Genomic DNA, 21,756 nt, shown 5'->3' on the forward strand with positions numbered 1-21,756 from the left:
GTTTCGTTGACTCAATCAGTTTCTTCGATGTACTCTTGATTTTGATTTGTTTAATCTCTTTGTAAAGTTCATTCGAGCCAAAATGCTGTCATCGATCGCTATTGAACTAACACAATTGCAACAACCCAACATTTCGGACCACAATTACTTTTATCCAGTCCACTAAAGAAACCTGGACACATATGGAGAGGGTCACTTCAAATGGAGATAGCATTATTTGAGCCTACTTTGATTCTACAGGTTGCATCATCTTCAACCTCACTCCATTCTTATTAATAATCGAACCTACATAACGAAATTGCTCACCCTTTGGTATCTCCTGCTTTTAAACCTCAACTTGTCTGTTATTTCTATTTCTACTGTCATTGAAGTAATATTCCATGTGTACAATTTCAGTATTATTTTAAAACGCTTTTTAACGTCTCAAGTGCTTCTATTCTATCTAAATTCTAATTTAGTGTTAATTCCTCTTTTAATTTCATCCACTATGATAATAACATCTGTAAATCACATAAATCATAAGACATCACCTAAAATATGTCTAACCAATTCGTCTATAATTAAGGCAAATAGGTACGAACTTAAGGCTAACTCTCGGTGTAATCTTCAAGTAATCAGAAATTCATTTGTTTCTCTTGCAAGTGAATTAATTGTAGTCACAATTCCATTATACATGCCCTTCATCGCATTAATATAACCTCTTTGTCAATATTTTTTTTCTCTGACACCCACCATATTATATCTCTAAGCACAACCCATCTTAAGTTCTCCCCCCGCCCCTAAAATCCATAAAAACTACAAGCATATTCTTCTTCTTTTTCCTCCGTATTTTTCTATCAATCTCCTTGGATGAAAATTTTAGCTAAATATTTCACTGATTTAATATGGAACCACGAATAATTAAACAGGGAAAATAGAGACCAATTGATAAATTTATAAAATTACCAAAAGACCATATGGCAAAATAGTTGGGGTTAAAAGTGTCTATAAGCAAATGTTCACTATCTTATAAAACAGCAACTGTTCTTTGGTAAATTATATGAAAACAAGCTACAACTTAAACGTATGAGAGACAGGATAAGGAATGTAGAATCAATGCAGTTCTACACCATCGAGCCAATTAAGCGCAAGTAATAGCTTAACCAGAAACAACTTAAACTCTTCTTCAGCAACAACATTCCCAATAATGTCTAATTGTGTCAACTTCCAGTCTTTAAAAATTGCAAACGCTTCCTAGTAATTTGTCACATTGACACCACTAATTGCAAATTCACCAAAATTCCAATCACTTCCTACTGTATGGGAGAGGGGAGAAGAGCACAAGTACCTTCTTGTGTCGACAGCGTGTGGGCCAATTTCGTTGTATGAGATATCCAACACTTTCAATGACTTTAGCAGTTTTAAAGGCTCCAGGGCAGAAAAACTACCCATTTTGTTGTTACTAAGGTTCAAGCAAGAAAGAAGCTGCATAGCCTGCAATCCTGTCATAAAGACCGATAAAAAGCACTCAGTTACTTTCATGTAAATAATCATTAGAAGTTCCTTTTAAGCATCAAAATGCACCATGAAACCATCAAGACTTTGACTGGCACCATTTTACAAACTAAAGATGGCCATTTCATTTAAATAATCATTAGAAATGCCCTTTAAGCATCAAAATGCACCATGAAACTATCAAGACTTTGACTGGCACCATTTCACAAAATAAAGATGGCCATGCAATAAACTAATGTTATACAAATGTGTTTATGTATGATATTAAGCAGGATGTGATGGCAATGTTTGAGGTTTTTTCATGACCGGGCAATTTGAGAGGAGCTTTAATGCGACCTTCCTAGTTTTAATTCTGAAGAAAGGGGGGCTGAGGATGTGAGGGACTTCAAGCCTATTAGTTTGCTTGGCAATGTGTATAAACTGTTGGCAAAAGTGTTGGCGAATCGCCTTTGAGGTGTGTTGTTAGATGTGGTGTCTGAATCCCCGAATGCTTTTGTCGGGGGGAGGCAGATTTTGGATGCGGTTTTGGTGGCTAATGAATGTGTTGATTCTCAAGTCCGGGACGGGCGACCTGGTTTGATTTGTAAGCTAGATATCGAGAAGGCCTATGATAATGTGAATTGGGATTTTCTGTTTTATATGATGGGTCGGATGGGTTTTGGTGATAGATGGTGTTAGTGGGTGAAGTTCTGTATTTCCATGGTACGGATGTCTGTGTTGGTGAATGGTTCTCCGGCCGGTTTCTTTTTGACTTATCGGGGTCTTTGGTAAAGGGATCCTTTATCTCCTCTTTTGTTTATCCTTGTTATGGAGGCCTTTAGTAGATTGCTGTCCAGGGCTGTTTATGAAGGTTTGTTGCAAGGTTTTCGGGTGGGCTCGTCATCAGGGATAGCAATGGGCGTGTCTCACTTACTGTATGTAGATGATGCTTTGGTTTTCTGTGATGTGGATCTGGTGCAGTTGGGCTATCTTCGATGTGTTCTGATTTGTTTGAGGCAATTTCGGGCTTATGAATTAATTTAACTAAGTCTGAGTTGATTCCAGTGGGAGAGGTTGAGAGGTTGCCAGTACTAGCGGTGGTTCTAGGATGCTAGGTGGCCAATTTACCAGTGACATACTTGGGTTTGCCTTTGGGTGCTGGTTTCAAGGCAAAAGAGGTGTGGGATGGCGTGGTAGAGCAAGTTCAACGTCGTTTGGCAGGCTGGAAGCGACAATATTTATCGAAAAGGGGACGGTTGACTTTGATTAAGAGTGTGTTGAGCAGTCTTCCGACTTACTTAATGTCATTGCATGTTATTCCTGTCTCTATGGCTGTTCGCTTAGAGAAACTTCAGCGGGATTTTCGGTGGCGAAGTGGAGGTGGGGATTTCAGATATCACTTGGTTGATTGGGGGCAGATTTGTTACCCTAAGGAGGTGGGTGGTTTGGGGGTGCGGAGTTTGGTGCAGTTTAATAGGGCTTTGTTAGGAAAATGGTTATGGCGGTTTGCTAGTGAGCGGGATCACTTTTGGCGTAGGGTTGTGGCCTCTAAGTTTGGGATTGTTGAGGGGAATTGGCGGTCGGGGGATGTGTTGGGGTCTCATGGGCGAGGTTTGTGGAAAGGAATTTGGTTGGGGAGGGGGGAGTTTTGGGAGGGGGTGAATTTTCGAGTGGGGACTGGGGAGAAGGTTAGATTCTGGAAGGATAGATAGTGTGGGGAGGTGGTTTGGGAGATGCAATTCCCTTTGATTTTTAGTATTGCAAGGGACCGGGAGGCTATGGTTGCTTCTTATTTGGGGGGTGGGGAGGTGATGGTTTGGGATATTCAGCTTCGGCGTGAAGTTCAGGATTGGGAAGAGGGTCAGCTGGGGGAGTTGTTTGGCTTTCTATATGGTTTGGGCTTCTTGGAAATGGGAGAAGATGTGTTGGTTTGGAATACAGTGGGTGCCAAAGGTCGGTTTTCTGTTCGTTCCTTTTATCAGAGTTTGGTGGGGGAAGTGGGTTGTGTGTTTCTATGGCAGAGTATATGGGTGCCTTGTGTTCCTTGTAAGGTGGTTTTCTTTCTATGGACAGCTGCCTTAGGTCGAAATCTTACAATTGATAATCTTCTTGGCCGAGGGCATGTGTTAGTCAATCGTTGTTGTATGTGTTGTGTGGAAGTAGAGTCTGTTGACCATTTATTTCTTCATTGTTCTGTTGCTTCGCGACTTTGGGGGCTAGCATGTTCCCTTTTTGGGATTATGTGGGTGCAACCAAAGGGAGTTATAGCGATCTCGGTTGTCCCTCTACTGTTCTGTCGCATTCCGGACTCGGTTCCGTGAAGTTGGTTGATGTATCTATCTTGTTGTCGTCCTTTAATTCCACTTGATTGAGTTTTAGGATGTTTTGGGTAGGGTTGTTACAGGTTGGTTAGGCCTTGGTTTCAATTCCTTGTTGCCCAGTTTTTAGGCGATCCGCTCGAGCGGATCTTCTTGCGCTCGAGCGGGGATTGCACACCTCCAGTATTTCGTGTTCCTGCAAAACTTCTGCAGATGTGATTTCTACGCTCGAGCGGGTTTCTTTACGCTCGAGCGGTGGCACTCGAGCGGGTTTATTGGCGCTCGAGCGGGTAGTACTTTCTGGGTATAAGTTATGGGAGGGGGAAATCTACGCTCGAGCGGACTGGTTTTCGCGCTCGAGCGGAAGTGCTTTATTCTTGTGTCTTGGCGCTCGAGCAGGCCTTATTGCGCTCGAGCGTGTCCAGATTTTGTTCTTGGCGCTCGAGCGTTGTGTTCTCCGCTCGAGCGGGTCATGCGTATATGAGTTATCCGTTGGGTCATTTTAAATCACTTTTTCACTTTTCTTCTCTCTCTTACTTTCCGAAAAACCCCATTGTTGAGCTTCTCACTCTAGAACTCTACCTTCTCTCTAGGTATTGATCTAGCTAGGGTGTTTTCCTCACCTTTGGCCTTTACAAAAGGGTTGTTGATCGTCGAGGGCTATCTTTTGATCCGAGAAACTCGTGGTTTGGGGCAAGTTCGTTTTCATCATCTTGTTCGTTGGTTGTCATCCTTTGAGGTAGGGATTCCTACTCACTCTTATGGTCTTTGACCTAGATTCTTAGTTGTTTTGATAGAGTGTTGAACTTGGGAAATTTGGGACTTAGGGTTTCTAAATGTGTAAAAAGGGTTTTATGATTTTGGGCTCATAATATGTATTTTGGGTTTCAAAATGATGATATTATTGTTGGTTGGTGATATTGGAACCTTTGGGTTAATATCGAGAATTGGGGATAAAGGCCCTAATTTGTTGTTTAAAATTAATTGGTATAATTAATTTGGGAAAATTGTGAACTTATGGAATTGAGTTGAAAATAATCAAATTGGCTCATTATGTTGTGAAATGATGGAGTTGGATTTATAAATCGCTCGCTTTTGAAAACATTGATATTTTATCTGTTGGAGCTTTTATTATCTGTTTAGAAATAATTGCTTGGGCTACCGGTGGAGGGTAGTTTTGACTGTTGTAGACAATGCATGATGATTAGGCAAACTAAAACTAATCAATTGGATATGTCATAGAGTATGACTGTTGATAGAATACATTAACGTTATGTATTGATTGACTGTGTATATGACCTTTGTGTATATGCATTGTGTGTGTGAGAGGAGATAGGGGATGTACTCCACGGTTTAGGGGAAGATAGGGGATGGACCTCTAAACCGGATGTTGTTTGGGAGGAGATAGAGGATGGACTCCACTGATACAGCTCATATGCTTGTCAGATAATGTGTTGATACAACTCATATGCTTGTCATTGGAAGTGTTGATATTGCTAATATGCATATCTGTTGAGATGTGGATGCAGCTTGTATGCTTATCTGTTGAGATATTGATATAATCAGGGTGATTGTCTATTGTAAAAATGAAAAATGTTTAATATGAGTCTTTGTCTCATATAAGTGGTTGGCCAGGTTCTGAGCCATCGATGGAAATTGTGAAATTGATAAGAAATGGAATTGGATTATGAATTGATTTATGAAAATTGAACATCTATCAATTGCTAATGTCTTAGTCATTGCTCATACTGTGTTTAGCATATCTCTACTGGGCTGTGGCTCACCCTATATGGGAATATCATTTTCAGGTACAAGTAGCATGCCACCTCCAAGGACGTAGCTTGGGAGGCTAGAGGCGGGCAGACTTTTGTTGTTTAGTTTCTTGATGTATTACATGTATATTCAAGCCAAGGGCTTAATGTGTAATTGAGTTAGTACTCTTATGTTGTAACCAAGTGTTAACTTGGAAAGCTGTAAGCCTTTAGGGCATTTGCTTTTGTTGTTAACATGTAATATTTTTGGTAATGGAACTTTGATGAATTAGAAGAATGTGGAACTTTTATATATCCATGCATGTCTATATTGATGGGTTTAATGTTATTATTTTTGAGGGCGTTACAGTAATTGTGGACATGTTGTGGAGTTGGCGGGGGGCTCGTGTTCAGTGGCGTCAACGACGAGTGTGGTTGTTAGTGCCTTCTTGTTTAATGTGGCTAGTGTGGCTGGAACGAAATAGGCGAACTTTCCAAGATACTGAGCAGTCGGTGTTATGATTGCAAAATCGATTTTTAGTAACCATGTATAGTTGGTTAGAGTGTAAGGGCGATCCGGATTTGTTTTCTTTCTTAGATTTTATGGATCTTGTAGTTGGTTAAGTGGTTTTGGTCTTGCTCTTTTGCTGCTCCTGTATTCTTTGTATCATCTTGATGCTTTTTAATAAATCTTGTTATTTATCAAAAAAAAAAAAATATTGTATATATGAAGACATAATACACACATATAGATGGACAGACATATAGATAGATAGATAGATATAGAAATACAATGAATTGATAATCGAAACCAAAAAAACAGATTCAAGTGACTATGAAAATTTTAAAGAATTAATTATAGTTTACCTTCAATTGAGCTAAGTTGGTTGTGGCTGAGGTCTAACATTTGGACCCACAGTAATTTCTCAATAGACCCAATATGTGACAACGAAAGATTACTGAGTCGTAAACAGATATAATTATTGGTGCCTAATGATGCTGAGTCCCTGTAATGACAGCAATGCCTCAGCAAGGATTCCGGACTGGAAGTTAGCTGTAGAAACACAAAAAATATGAGAATCTATGTTATAGAAAAATCAGTAATCTATATCAAAGGTTCAAGGCAAATCTTCAACACTAACTCTTACTAATATTATTGACTAGAGATCTCTTTGGGTGTGTGTTGAAAAGAACTATCAGATATTCTTACACAAGACATTCATCATTCCAATGAACATAACTATATAGTTAGTTTGACTAATCTCAATAAAAATAATAATAAACCTACTATATGAATAGATTAGCCACTAAATAGTTGAACTAAGTTTGCTTTTACTTTGAATTCTAGATGAACTTATTGAAGAAGCATGCCCATCTGTTTACTTAAATGAGCATGTAAAACATCATGTTTGTAGGAGTGCAATACAAGTACAACTATTTGGACTTTTGGACAGCTAAAGGGTCATTTGACCTAGTTCTTAAGCAAAATGAGTGAAAGCTTAAGCAAGAGCTGAGCTAATTTCTTTCAGTTTAAGTGTGAAAAACTCTTCACTATGTTGAGCAAAGCCCTCAAACCTAATAACATTTACATTCTTTAATACGAGGGCATTCAGTAGCTATTATCAGATTCTAATTTGATGCAAGCATGATAAGTGGTGACAACCTCACGTGTCCAGAGTTAGATGAAAGGCTTATCAATCAGTCATGTGTAACATAGACCAATTTACATAGCAGTATGTAGGAATGATATGACCCAAGTTGAAGGTGACTTTAGCCTAAGAGGGTGTGTGGGTTGAGCCTGTGACAACATGCCTTTGTATATTAGGGACAATTGAAGAAGACTGTTTCCATGGGACTTTGCCACCTGGGCTTGTTAAGTTGAAAACAAATATTTTCATTTTAAGTGTTGTTTTACTAGTATATTTTAAGCCTATCTATGACTTTATATAATGAGCTTTGGGGCATAATTTCATGTAAGACATCTATGCTGGCCAATCAAGTAATCAATACGTCAGTAGGATATTAAAACCACCAGGAAATAAAATCTGATGGTATTCACAAAATAAGCAGAGACACACTGGAGTAGCTTGTCTGTTTTGGCCAAACTGAGCTCAAACAATAACAGCACAAATTCAACCGAACTAGAACCAGGCATAAGCACTGCTCCTTACCTGCTAAGTTAAGCACAAACACGCAATACATTGTTTGCTGCTCAACTCAGATCAGCTTGTTCTTACTCCGAAATGCAATTGTTCAAAGCTCTAGCTCTCCTCAAGAAGAACATGAAATATTAAAGAGATACTACTCATACATCCATCATAACAATGAAAAATGAACCTAAATGGACTGTGCTTTCCTACATAGTAAAATAGAAGAGAGGAGATATTCACCTGCTTTAACATGACTAAGCTGTATTCATCCTTGTAGTATTGAGAATGTGGCGGATCCAATGTCATAAGATCATTATATAATTCTTTAACTTCTTCAGAATGGACCATCTTGCATGTCTCTGGAGTTTTATCATATGACATCATTGCATCATGTGCAGTCAACAATCTTGCAAGCATAAGCTTTCCAATTTTACTACAATAACCAGCGGTAGAAATAAGAGGACATTGGACAAACAATAAAGCTGCTTTGATGCTGCAAAGCTACTCATGAATGAATTCCACATACCGGTTTATCTCTGACAGCAATTCCCAGAAAAGAGCTATCTCATTAACTATAGTCTCAGCGCTCTACTTAGAAGCTGTTGACTCATTCACCTCACTATTCCTCCGTTGATCAAAAATTTTAATTTGGGTTCGTTCCTGAATACGTGTTTCACCAGTATGAAAATTTTCATCTCCCCATGAAATCATCTCTGCACTTTTCATTTCAGCATGTTGCGAACCATGAGGTTGTATTAAAACAGTAAATTCAAAATGAGTAGGATGGCTATGGTGAAATCCACTCAGAGACACAATTCCCTTAGAATGTCCAAGGCTGACCTTTACTGGATGAGTTCGTAAAGAAGGGAGATTCTCCTCATGAAAAGTTAAATGTGTTACCCAAGCTTGGGAACTCCCAGAGTGGTTTGTTGAAAGTGGTGACCAAATTAAATCTTTATTTGGGTTATGTACAGATTGCACAGTTATTGTAGATGAGCTCACACCTTCAACTGCTTCATTAAAATAAAGAATGAGTGGAATTATCCCACTATTAAGATGGAAACCAGTGATAGGAAATGAAACATAAGTATCCAGGAAACCATCTACTGATACATTAAGATTAGAACCATGAGGTGGCCAGGTAGAAACCAACAGAGGATTCTCCACTTTAACTGTTTGCTCAAGAAGCCAAAGATGATAAAACCATCTACTTTGATCATCCGGGTCAGTAAAAAGAGCTTGGTGTACAAGGTCATACTCCTCTGTCAGAACTTTCACCTTTGAGAAAATCTTTGAACCCTTTTCTCCAGTAAATGAGACAGAATTACACTGCAGAACATTTATGGTAAGGTAAAGTAGAATAAAAACAAGAAATATGTTTAAGCAAACGGACAGAGACATCACAAGGTAAAACATGCACTCAAAGCAACATGCATGTTTGTGTAGGTTGAAAAAGAAAAACAAAAGGCACAATTGGATAAGAAACTTAATTTTCTAATCCTGCTAGAATAGATAGAATATCAAAAGGTAGCAGGTGTTTCATCATGCAGTTTCCACTATAATATTAATGTGCATAAGAATTGATCATTTGACTCCAAAGCAAAGTTAAAAGTTGATCAAGCTACAATTTTATACAATTTTATATAACATCGCATGTCAGATATACACACATAGAAAGCTGCTTAAACAGTATTACAAACAGAAAAATGCCGTTGAAGATTAATCTGAAATAAACACCATTTGTTTCTTTTTTGGAATCTGTCAGGCTAATGACCATTTAAATAGTGAAGTGCTTATCAACTTTTGATATAAGGAATAGAACTAATGAATAATTTTTCCCCCATTCCACAAGGTGCATGAAAGGAGACGACATTTTGCAACCTTACATCACAATATACCATCAATACAAGTTACATGTTTTAAAGTGGATGTTTTATATTACATTGCATGCCATCAATATCTTATCAACATTGACATTACAAGATAACTTATACCCAGTCTGTCCTACTTTACCTATTTTGAATGTTTTTATTACATAAACAATAAGTCACATGTTTTAAAGTGGATATTTGAATATTTTGTCTTTAACTAAAATGTCATAAAAAAAACCCCCTTATGTTGCAAAAAATCCACAAAAAAAAAAATTATGTTCTATATAACTATGCATACTACCACTAGAAATTTTGCTTCTAACGAAACCAAAGCTAGAACTAATTTCAAAGTTCCAACACATTTTTCCTAAAGCAATTTTTGCAAAAGAATCTAAGGATTACACAATTAAAGAATTATCAGTGCTAACTTGATAAGATACAAATTCACCCAAAAAAAAAAAAAACTTGATAAGATACATCATAAACATTATGAATACCAAATTATAACTGAACCATGACGCCAGATAAAACAGTATGACTTTGGCATTAAGAGAATCAAACAATGGCACAAAAAAGCATTTTCATCCACTAGTACATTTTAATTATGATGATCCAAATGGTAAAATAACATTGAGATACAAGTGTAGACACCCCATTTTTGACCGTCCTCAAGACTTGGACGTCATCGCTTGAACACCCGGTGATCATCCTTGTTTGTGTTCATCTTGAGTTCCCGGAGGTCTCGGCTACGCGCCTTGCCTCAGGACCTCTCGACTCGACTGTTTTGTGTCTGGTTTTGCACCAAATACTTGTGTTTTGCCTTGGAGGGGCAGGGAATGGCTTGTGAGCCATCCCCACACATCACCGGCCATGGCTTGAGGCCACCGGCTGTGTTTTGCTTCCACCGGCCAAATGTTTGGCCGGCCGGCACTATAGATGGCCGGCCGGCTATCTTTTTTTGGTCAATTTCACTTTTGGCCAGCCGACTACTGTGCATCTGCTTTTGCAGATATTTTCATGCAGCTGGCATGCACTTGGCTCCCCTCCATACATGTGTATGGAGGGATTTCCCCCTTAGCTAGCTTGTCTTGTAAGCTTACAAGATTGAAGCTCTACAAGAGGAGGCCTCCTCTCCCTCTTTGAAGGGTTAGACAACTTAGAGAACATTGTTAGAGAGCTCTGGTTTTAGGTTAGGATTTATATCTATCCTATATCTATATCTCTCTTCCTTTTGTGTTTTGTGTGTGTATTTAGCCTTAGTTTTACGCGCAAACACTCACCATCACACCTTCTCTTGGAGCTGAGGCCCTTGAGGGTTGTTTTGAAGTCTTGGAGCAGGTATTGAGCTCAAAGAACTAGCTGGTCCACCATTTTTGAAGGAGGTCTACAAGGGTAAGACTTTTGTCACTTTTTTCCCCATTTTTGCATAGCTTATTTACCTATCTTGCATCTATTTTTGAGCTTAGTGTATAACATATAAAAGTTGTGTTTTTACTTGCTTTAAATAGTTTCTTAAGGGTGTTTCAAGCTTTGGGGTCGTTTGACCCCTCTTAAGGCTTGTTTGGCCTTTGTTTTGTGCCATTTTGGTTGAGCTCCGGGACCATTGTGTTTGGGCCTCCTCACCACTGAATTTCAGTGATGAGGATGGTGCCTTGAGGTCCTAGGAAGGAGAGGGCCACCCCCTCCCCTTGTTTTCCTTGAAAAGGGCCCATTTTTGCCTCTTGAGGGAGCATCTAGTCTAAGTGTGTGTTGGCCATGCCTTAGCTGATTTTCATGCTTATTATGTCATAATATGCCTCTATTTTTAGTTGGTTTGGACACACCTTGCATGCTTTGCATACATGTCTTGTAATGCCATCATTTAGCCTTAACATGCATCTAGGCTTTGACCCTTGTTCAAGCATGTTTTAGGCCCTGCTTTGTGAAGCTTTTGTACTTGTTTTTCCATGCTTAAGGTCTGCCTTTAGTTGTTTTGGTCGACCATGGCATGCATTGCATAGCCCCTTTACATTGTTTAGCTTGTAGGCTTTAAAAGTGTGAAGTGTTGAGCATGCATTGTTTGATTTATTTCAGTGGTTTGACACCACTTATAGCATCATTTCAGTCCTCATGACATGTTTGCATGCTTGCCTTTGATGCCTTATGAGGTTGTGCCTTATGCTCCATGTTTGGTCATTGTGCATGCCCTTGAATTTAAGTCATTTAGATGCCATCTAAGTGGTCTTTAGGCTTTGTTTTAATATGCTAAAACTCTGTTTTTGGTCATTTAATTCATGCCATGTTTGGTTTTGTTAAGGGTAGTTCAATACCTCCTTAGCTTGCCTTGAGTTTTGGACCTCTAATTGCATGCTTATGCTTGTCTTGTTGGCTTGGTTTGGCACCATTTTAACATGATTTTCAGAGCTTATGTTGCATGTCATTAGTCCATGTTTTTGTGCTTACAAGTTGTCTTCATATGCTTAAGTGTTGGACCATATTTGCATGCTTGCGTGTGTGTGTGTTGGACCTCACTTCCATAGTATTGGCCACTGATGTTCGCAAGCTTGCAAGCTACCCATGTTAGTTTAAGCCCACCGCTTTGCGTGTTGTTGTATGCCCACCTTGTATGTTGTTGCATATTTGTGTGTTGTTGCATGATTGGAGTTGCATGATTGAATGAAGTCACATGCTTGCTTGCATGCTCGAACACCCACATTGTGCCTTGCATACTTGTTAGTTGCATTGTCTCATGCCCTATGTCTTGCACGACCATTGTATGCCTTGTATGCTTCTTATCATTGTCCATGTTGTATATTAGTCGACATGCTTAGGATTGCATTGCATTGGCATGCATGCTTCGCCTCTTGAATTGCTTGTGATAGAGGTTGAGTTCAATTTTCTTGATTATGTGCATTGCATTCCATATCAACAAGCACACTTGATTCTTTGGGCCATCATGCATGGAAATGCGTGATTGGTGGCCTGAGAATCGAGGCCCATCCTCCTTTGAGTCATAAATATGATAAGGAGTGTGGTTGGTGCATACATTGCTTGAAATGCATTGCCATGCCAAGTTCTGTCCTCTGTTGCTGTCAAACCAGTTTTGCAGGAATATTTGGCCGGCCGGCCATCTTAAGTACCGACCGGCCACACATAGTGGCCAATTGATTGATTTATGGTCGATGACCATTCCCCATGGCCGATGACTATTCCTCATGGCCGGTGGTGCTCCACAGCACTCAGAGAAGCAACCCTGGGACTTGTGCAGCCTTCAGAGAAGCAGAACAGTCAAAGCAGAGGCAGCTTGTGCATGGCAGTGACTTCCAAGCGGAATCGAGCATGCATCGCATTGGACCCTCTTCCCGAGGCTGTTTATTGCTTAAATCAGATTAATTAATTTGCTTAATTAATTAGGTGGTCTGTAATATTTAATTAGCTTGTTAGTTAGTTAAATTGTATTATTCTTTCGGTCCCTCCGAGTGAGGGCTAACTTGTAATAAGTGTGGGTGCGTGTGTGCATGTCTTCCAATCCCCCACTTCTTTCTCCTTTTTACTTACCTGCTTTTGATGGTTAGTATTAGGGCATATTTAAATTAGCATACCTTATGCTATGCATGCGTGCATCCATACATTTGTCCTACATGCACCGGGCTCGGTACATCATACTAACTGCACTTGTATTTCAATTCCAAGTTGAATACCTGTTAGTTGCAGCATTTCACATGCCATCATTAGGATAGCCGAGCCTATTGTAGTTGCATCTTGTATGTGTTGCATTAGCCATCTCAACATGAACTAGGATCATGCACATGATTACTAATTAGCTTCTGTTCTGGCTTGGAGTACTCAGTAAGCATTTATGCTTTAGCATACCGCATGCGTGTGAGTGTTGCCATAATAGCATGATTACCATGAGGCTAGCTGCTTATGTGATATAACTGCTTGAATGCCTGTGGATGGAGGTTCAATTAACTAAATTGGGATAATGCATTAAAACTGTGAGTTTCAAGCCCACTAGATAGTGGCAAAATCATCTTTTCTAGAGCCCACTGGAGGGTGGCAAAATTTACATTTTTAGCCTACTTGAGAGTAGCAAACCATTTTCAAAACAAGCATGAAATGTTTTGTTCCAATTTAGGCGATTTGGTCTATACTTGTTTGCTGTGCGCATAACATAGTAATTCCAGGCTAATAACTGGAATAAGAACACATAACGTTTTCAAAAATGGATATCATGGTTAGTATAGGCCGATCTTTGGATCGGGCGAGCGGGGGTGCTCACGAAGTGACCTTCCCCAATCGTACCCAAGTTCCCGAGCCGAGGTAACTTTGGTGATGACGGACACGTGGCCTTTGGTACCGAGTCAGGGTTTCCTAAATTCCCCCATAAAAAATATTTAGGTGGCGACTCTGTATCTGGCAAAGTAGTCCATGTTTGGCACTTCTTTTCTAAAAATCTGTTTTCTCAAAACGATTTGCCGGATTTGGACTCTTTGGTTCAGATTAAGAACCGTGACAATTTGAGAGTCTGAACTGTAGTGAGCCCAAAACGAACAGAACGGGACTCGTCCTCCCGGGGCGTTCGGGGACGTCTACACTTTCTGGCGACTCCGCTAGGGAGTTTAGAGAGCTTGACTCGAACTCATGATATCCTGTTTTGATTTCATTTATGTGTCTCTTTGCATTGCATGTGCATTGGTGCACCTAGGACACTGTGTTTGCCATCTGCCATTCCTGAACGGTTTGCTGGAGGCTTGACTTCATCAAAGCTTGCCATAAGGCTGACCGATTCTGGGCTTTGACAGTATGGGAACACAAACCCTAGTTTTACCGGGGCACCTTTTTCGACCATTCGACCTAGTGCATATCGAAATCCATAGTGACTATTCTAAACTAGGACAGGTTACTTACCCGATGTTAGGTTGTTTGAAAACCGCTGTGTGCGTAGTGAAACCCTAGCTCCTGACAAAATAGGACAGGGAAACCCTACCCCAACATAGGGGTGTTTTGGCTCTCACTTATCTGTTATGTGCTTTAGAGTTGGCCTCTACAGGATTGCATGTATCAGTTTGCAAGTTTGAGTATCAGGCCTGCGGGCATCAGTATTTGGGAATCAGTTTTACCTGAGGGTATCAGTTTACAGGCGGACTTTTGGGCAGAATTCAGCAGAGAACACAGTTATTCGGCTGCTCATATCTGTTTTGGTGAAATCAAGCTGAGATGCTGCATGTTTTCTCTTTTGCTAGGGGTAGTCTTGGAACCATAGGTTCAAAAGGCTCCGATATCCCCTGAGGTTAATCGGACTTGTGCTGATAGACTTTGTCATGTCAGAGATTCAGTTCAAAGGAAATCAGTGTCCATTTGCCAGAGGGAAGGTAAAAGGGCCAATCAGGCACAGATCATCAGTGCAACAGTCTTCGGATCAGCGGTCATTTTCCATCTCATCTGTGCGCAGTTAGGTTGAGATATCTGTTTTTACAGAGATAGATACACCGGCAAATCAGTTAGATCAGGGCAGTATGTCAGGGGGCAATATGCCAGGGATGGAAGACATGGTACGTCAGCTCCAGGAGAGCATGAAAGCCATGCAGGAGGACGCTGTTCGTTAAGCAGAATTTTCCAAACAGTAGGCCGTTGTCATGGCCCAACAGGCAGAGCTAATTACCCGGCTACAGCAGCAAACCGGAGCGTCTGCTTCGCACCAAGCCCCTCCCCCACCAAGAGTTCTAGCACCCGAGGGGGTACCAAATATCCAGGGAGATACGGACATTACAACAAGACCGGCTCCGCCCCCAATCCTACCCCAATTATCCAAAGCACCCACCAACCTGCCGGATTCTCCCTTTGAGTCCGAGGTGGACCCCACAGCATTGAAGGTGAGCAAGCTTGAAAAGCTGTTCAAGAAATCTCAGGGCGTCAAGTCCATCCCGGACATTGAGGATGGGTATACCGACGCAGCCGTGACGCTGCCAGATAGATTTAAGATGCCGCACATCGACCGCTTTGATGGATCTGGGGATCCCAAGGTACATTTGTGGCTGTTTTCGGACATACTAAGGCCGATGGGCCTCACCAGATTACAGAAGCTATCATTGTTTGTCCGGACCCCGTCTGGGATAGCCGCAATCTGGTATGCAAAATTAGAGAACTCTGTGAAACAGAATTGGGAAGATATGGCTGAGGCCTTTAGTGATCAATACTCCTACAATGCACAGATTGAGGTCACAACTCGTGATCTTGAAGTCACCCGCCAAGAGCCAAAGGAGAGCTTCTCAGAATTCGTGGCCCGCTGGAGGGCCAAGGCCTCAATGATGACCATTAGGCCAACGGATAAGGATCAAATACGGATGGTTGTGCGCAACCTCCAGCCCAAACTGATGCAGAAAATGATCGTGCTCCCCTTCCTTACCTTTTCAGATTTGCATGAGATGGGAGTACAGATCGAGGACGATATGAAGCACGACCTCATTGACCAGGAGAAGGAGCAGCCTAGGAGGGTGTTTTCCCGCAATTCCAGTGTGGCCACCAGCGGTGATGCAGCTGCAAAATCTTCTGAAGTGGGCATGGTCACCACCACCACACCAAGAGTAGCCTCCCCCTTTGTTGGTACATCCACTTCAAACCCCCGAACTTCAGACTATCTACCCCGAGGCAAGAGGGTTTTCACCCCACTCTATATGCCTTTGTCTAAAGCCCTAGGGGTCTTACTCAGGAAAGGACATCTGAAACCATTAGAACAACGGCCTCTACCTAACCCTCTCCCTACAAAGCATGACCCGGATAAGCATTGTGCTTTCCATCAACAAACCGGTCATGACACTGACAGTTGCGTCCGTCTTCGTCACGAGATACAAAATCTAATTGACAACGAGGTCATTCCCGTACCAGGTCCTGCAAAGTCTATCGACACTTGATCAGTGAACTTGTGGGGGATAATGTGATGTGATCGAGGGATGAACCACCTGCGGGCGGCGCTCAGTTTACTCCGGATGTGGCGTATGGCACGCAATGTTTTGAGCATTTTGCGAATACTAGTCTTTATGCTTTCTGACTTGGGTATTGGGTCAGTCTTGTTGTTTTGTATAGAGTCAGTCTTTTCTTACTGAGTCAGTCGGGTCTGTCTTGTTGTATCGAGTCAGTCCTATTTTGTTAGAGTCGGGTGATTTCGGGGGTGTTACCTTGGACATCACTTGCTTGTTTTGTGTTTGTCTTTTTTTGCTTTCTTTTGAGTCTGTTTCTTCCTTGGAGCCAGTTACGCCAACAGATCTGAATGGAACAACAGTGATTTTCGCACTCTTGTGTTTGCTTCGGCCGTGTGCCAGTTGTGACAGAAATTCTAAATAAGATGGCAGTATTTGAGTAGAAGCTGTGTCTTTTCTGTGCCTTGAATTCATTGCATCGACCTAAGTTTTCCAAAACTTTTTTCGAAACATTGTGATAAAAACGAAAAGGAAGGAATTCCTCGGCTTTTCCAAAATTTGATCAATTGAGAGAAAGAGAGGCATGCTAAGCCCTTAATGATCAAGATCATGCTTGTTAATGTGAGTACTGAGAAGGATCCTGACTTGATCCAGATTGGTTCCACATTGTCTTCAGTGCGAGTGATTTGTCGCTTTCTTAAAAGATTTCAAAAACTATTTTGCGCGATCTTGCGAAGACCTGTGTGGAATCACTCTTGAGATTGTGCAGTCTAGGATCACTCTCAGCCTCAAGACTCGACCCCTCATTGTCAAACCTTGGACTTAAGTTCAGAAATGTTCAATGGTCAACTACAACGTGAGGCCTGTGTGGCCAGATTCAAAGCAGCCCTCGAACAAGAGGCAAGAAAGTCAGATCAAGAAGATCAGATGTCATCAAAAGAAGCTTGCAAAGCTAGATCAGAAGCACCCTTCAAACTAGGGGCAAAGGATTTCAAATGTGCTCGAGGAGCCGAAGATGGATCATTCCACAAATCAAAGAAGGTTGGCAAGAATGCCAAATCCCAGAAGGGAGCAAAGAAGACAGTTTCTGCTGAAGAACAACTGAGTTCCTATCCGCAACACTAATGGAAAATTCAACCCCCTATTGGATGGACTCCTGCATCGTTAGCGAATAACAACCATTTTCTTGGACTCAGATGACTTCAGGATCTCAAAACCATTTGACATGGACTTGTTACACTTTTACCCATTGAGAGGCTCGTTGGGCCGAAAACCCGGAAGGGCGACCTAGGCAAAAGTTAGAGCAAGAGAAAAATACAAAAAAGGAGAATGCAAAAAAAAGAAGACAAAAAAAATGAAGAAAATAAAAAGAAAAGATGAAAAAGAAAAAAGAAAATACAAAAGAATTGAAAAGAAAAGAAGAATAAAGCTCGTAAGGTCGAAAACCCGCAACGGGCGCCTTGGCAAAAGTTAGAGCCTAAAAAGTGAAGGTTAATACCCGAGTGTACCTTAAACCCGAACTACGTAAGGCTTGATTCCCATCTTTGGGATACGTAGGCAACTTCGTTCTGAAGTCCATCCACAAACACTTCTAAATCAATTGTGTCCATGCAATGGTTTTTAATCATCCTTGATTCCCATGTTTGGAATATCTAGGCAGCTTCGCCCTGAAGTCCAGTCCTACGCACTTTCAAAGTGACTGTGTCCATATATTGGTTTTGACCATCTTCGTCTTCTCCGTGTCTGAGAGTTTGGTCGTGATCATCACTAATGATGACTGTTTGTAAAATGCTGCGGCACTATCCAGACAAGGGGTAACTTTCCGTTGCCATGAGTCGCCGTTCAAAGCAGGGGCAACTTTCCGTTGCCGTGCAGCGTCCTTCAAACAAGGGGCAATTTTCCATTGCCTCCGATCCGAGGTTATGCATCTCGAGAGTAAGTTACGCGCTCGTTGGGCTGCGGCCGTTTGCCAAAAAAATAGTTTTTGAGAATTTTTACTGAAGTTGACTAATTTTCTCGAAAATTGTTCCATTTTTTTCAAAACTGGACCATTTTCTGGGACCCAAAAAAGGAAAATTTTCAGTGCTCATAGCCTGACTTGCATGGTTTTCAGATCAAAAATGGAACAAGTGTATTAATCTAACTCTCACATTGGTCAAAATTGTTTTAGTAGAAAACCAAAAGAAAAATGGTCATATTGATGAACTAGGGGCACAGTTGAGTCAGGTGTTCTGTCTTTCCCCCATCGCCAACATACATGCCAAGAAAGGGCACAACTGAAGCTGTCATTAAAGGGCTGAAAGCTCTCTTAACCTCCGAGCAACGAGGTATGAAACCAAGTGCGAAGCACGAATCTGAAGGGATCAAGGTACTCCGTTCCCTTTACCTGGGGCATTGACCAAACGCCACCAGAAAAACGGCCGTGAGCTAACTATGTCGGGCGTAAACCCACAACTTCCTATTCATCCATTAAAAAATCCTGGGGAGGGATAAAAATGAGATAATAAAGAATAGAGAGGTGTAAGTTGAGAGAAAGAGTGAGCAAAAAGGGTTTTGAGAGAAAAACCGAGCTTGAGTGCCAGAGTGATGTGAGAATCACAAATGAGAAAAGGGTGGGAAACAATACCCAGAGAAACTGGCTCCTCGTGATCTGAGGTCCCCCGTCTTTGTTAACGCGTCTGTATGTCGTGTCTTTTGTTTTGTTTACCTCAACCTTTGTTTTGAGTCTTTTCCGAGTGTGTCTCGTTGTGTTTAGGTTGTTTACCTTTTTGTCTCCGTTGTTGAGTCGTTCTCGCTTTGTCCAGTTGTAGGCTCACTACCCTGGTTTAAAAAAAAAATACCCTTCTTCAATTTCAAAAAATAATCGTTTTGTGCTCAGAATGTGTGTCATTCTCCACATTTGTGCAAAAACATGATTTGGTTCTTTCATACAACTGCAGGGCCCACCCCCGATAAGTGTGAACAGAAAAACCTGGGCCTCTTTGAAGCTTCTGGGTTTCTGATCGCATCTGAGTGTGCTTCAACTTCAGTAGATTCAACCTTCATGGTCTGTCTTGTCAGATTGGGCTGTTTGTTCAGGATCCGCTGTGTGCAAAATGAACCAAGCCCTGTGTTATGAGCTGTATGCAGATTAATCCCCAGTAGAGTATGAGCCGAGTGTTCAGAATGTGGAGTGGTTGGTATGGGTTGTTTTGCTGTTGGCTAGTTTGTTATTTGATTATTACAATGCAAGTGTTCAATTTTCAGACAGCGGATCAATTTCATTTACATTGAGGTGCAACATGATGCAATGCGATGCAATATATGAAATGTACAAATGCAACACTTTTTCAGACAAAAAGTTTGTTTCATTGCATCATCTTTTTCAAGTACATGGTTTTGGAAATAAAAATTTGCCTGCGGCAGTACAAGGTACTCTAGCTACCAGCAAAAGGTACAAAAGAAAAAGAAAAAGAAAAACAGCAAAAATCTGGATCAATGACAAAGGATCTCAGGCCTGGGAGCCCGTCCTAGTCCTCTTCCTGGACGAAGGTCCAGGAGCATCATCAGCGCTGTCATATGAGTCCGAGTCCGAGCCGTCTCCGGTCTCCTCCTCCGATGACTCTGCCTCCGCCTCTGACTCCTCGTCATCGTCATCAAGGACTGGGGCCCGCGAGCTACTCCCGACGTGAGGGTGCCCCGCCTTGGTGCGGGGGAATACTCTGCCCTCTCCATCTCCTCCGGCTGGAACCGAAGGTCTGGCTGGAACACCTCCCACAGTGGGAATCTGGAAAGGAGGCTGAAAAGTATAAGAGGCAAACACATCAGTATACTGTGAGCAGTGTATCAATGCAGAATGCAGTTGTATGAATACAGTGTGTGAATGCCATGAGTAGTTTATCAGTGCAGAATGTAGTGTATGAGTACAGTGTATGAATGCCGTGAGGGCAGTGTATCCAGTGTTGTTTTGTGCATCAGATTGTGTGAAACAGTTTATGTATGGTTTGAGATCGCGGCCAGAGGAACATACCGGAATGCTGTAAATCGCCAGAAGGTTGAGGCTCTGCTGGAGCATCCCCATCATAGAGGCAGTCAGCTCTAGGGACTGGCGAGTGTACTTAGAAGAGGCCTGCGAAAGTATTAGATGTATCAGTATTCTGCGGAATATCGATAAACTGAAATAAAATGACAATGCCAGATGCAAGATGAAGTAGTACATATCGGAGGTAAGTCATAGAACCCGACCACCTCATGATCAGCCGGAGGGGGAGCAATGGGAATCTGGTAAGTCGCCCCGCCCCGTCCTCTACATGTCATCATCGTGGGTAGCACTGGCCAGCTAACCCCCCGACCCCTCCGAGCCCCACTTCTGCCACGGACGCGAGCTGTCCTCGACGTCCCTGCCCCTGCTCCCGCTCCAACTACCGGCGCCGCAGGCCTCTCCCTCTCAGCTCGACGGCCACCGCTCAGAGGCCGCATAATGTACGTCCGAACATACTCTGAGTAGTCACCCTCGCCCCTAAAGCCCTCCGCGTCCCAGCCGATCGTGTAATCGACCATCTCCTCGGTAGTGCACCTCTCGGTGTCCCTTATGTGGGTAGGAGGCGGACCCGGAACTATCTGCTCCGGCAAACCCAAGGTCTGGCGTAGGAAACGCTCACCCAGGTACCAAGCCCGACAGACCGGGCCCTCCAGCAAAATCCTGAAACGTGCAGTCTCCTCTGCACTAGCAAATCGATCTCGAATCATCGCAGGCAATGGAGCCCAAGCCTGCCAAGTGATCTGTACATGACATGCAGTTTGTTATCTATTATTATTGAAAATACAATGTAAAGCCGAGCCAAATGAACTGCAAGTAAAACATACCTCTGCGGGAGTGATGGTGTCGAAGTAGTGGCGGAAGAAAATAAACGTCTCCCGGGGCCTCCGCATGCACCTCACGCCAAAGCGGCGCGAGAACAGAACGACGAGAGGGGTCTCCACGTCTGGCACTGGGGTGAGTCTCGAAAAGTAGGCGTAGACCCACAACTGCAGAGCAAATACCAGCAGGATTATCAGATAAAGCAGAATACAGAATAAAGCAGAAATTACAAAACCGTGTATTGTGCAGTTTATTGTGCAGAGTATACAGTGTGTGCAGTGTACAGTCAGTGTAAAGCAGGGTATATGTGCGCCGTGTGTGCAGTGTACATTCAGTGTGAAGCAGACCGTAGTGTGTGCAGTGTACAGAGTACAGAAAATGAAAGGCAGAAATGTAAAACAGAGAAAGAGGTGTACCTCCCAAGCTCGCCAGTAACCCCCGAGTAACTGCCCGC

General features: G+C 42.0%; 1 pseudogene across 1 annotated transcript; it reads right to left on the reverse strand.

Annotated features, from left to right (window-relative positions):
- Positions 1-968: 968 nt before the first annotated feature.
- Positions 969-21,190, reverse strand: LOC145788954 (geranylgeranyl transferase type-2 subunit alpha 1-like; annotated as a pseudogene). Its single transcript, XR_014344566.1, has 5 exons — positions 21,125-21,190; positions 8,308-9,021; positions 7,933-8,193; positions 6,410-6,596; positions 969-1,481 (listed from the first exon to the last, which is right to left on the reverse strand). The product of XR_014344566.1 is annotated as a geranylgeranyl transferase type-2 subunit alpha 1-like (transcript).
- Between the last annotated feature and the right edge of the window lie 566 nt (positions 21,191-21,756).

Source organism: Camellia sinensis, chromosome 11 (genome assembly GCF_055761805.1).
Source record: "Camellia sinensis isolate YWXY chromosome 11, ASM5576180v1, whole genome shotgun sequence".
Taxonomy (NCBI): Eukaryota; Viridiplantae; Streptophyta; class Magnoliopsida; order Ericales; family Theaceae; genus Camellia; species Camellia sinensis.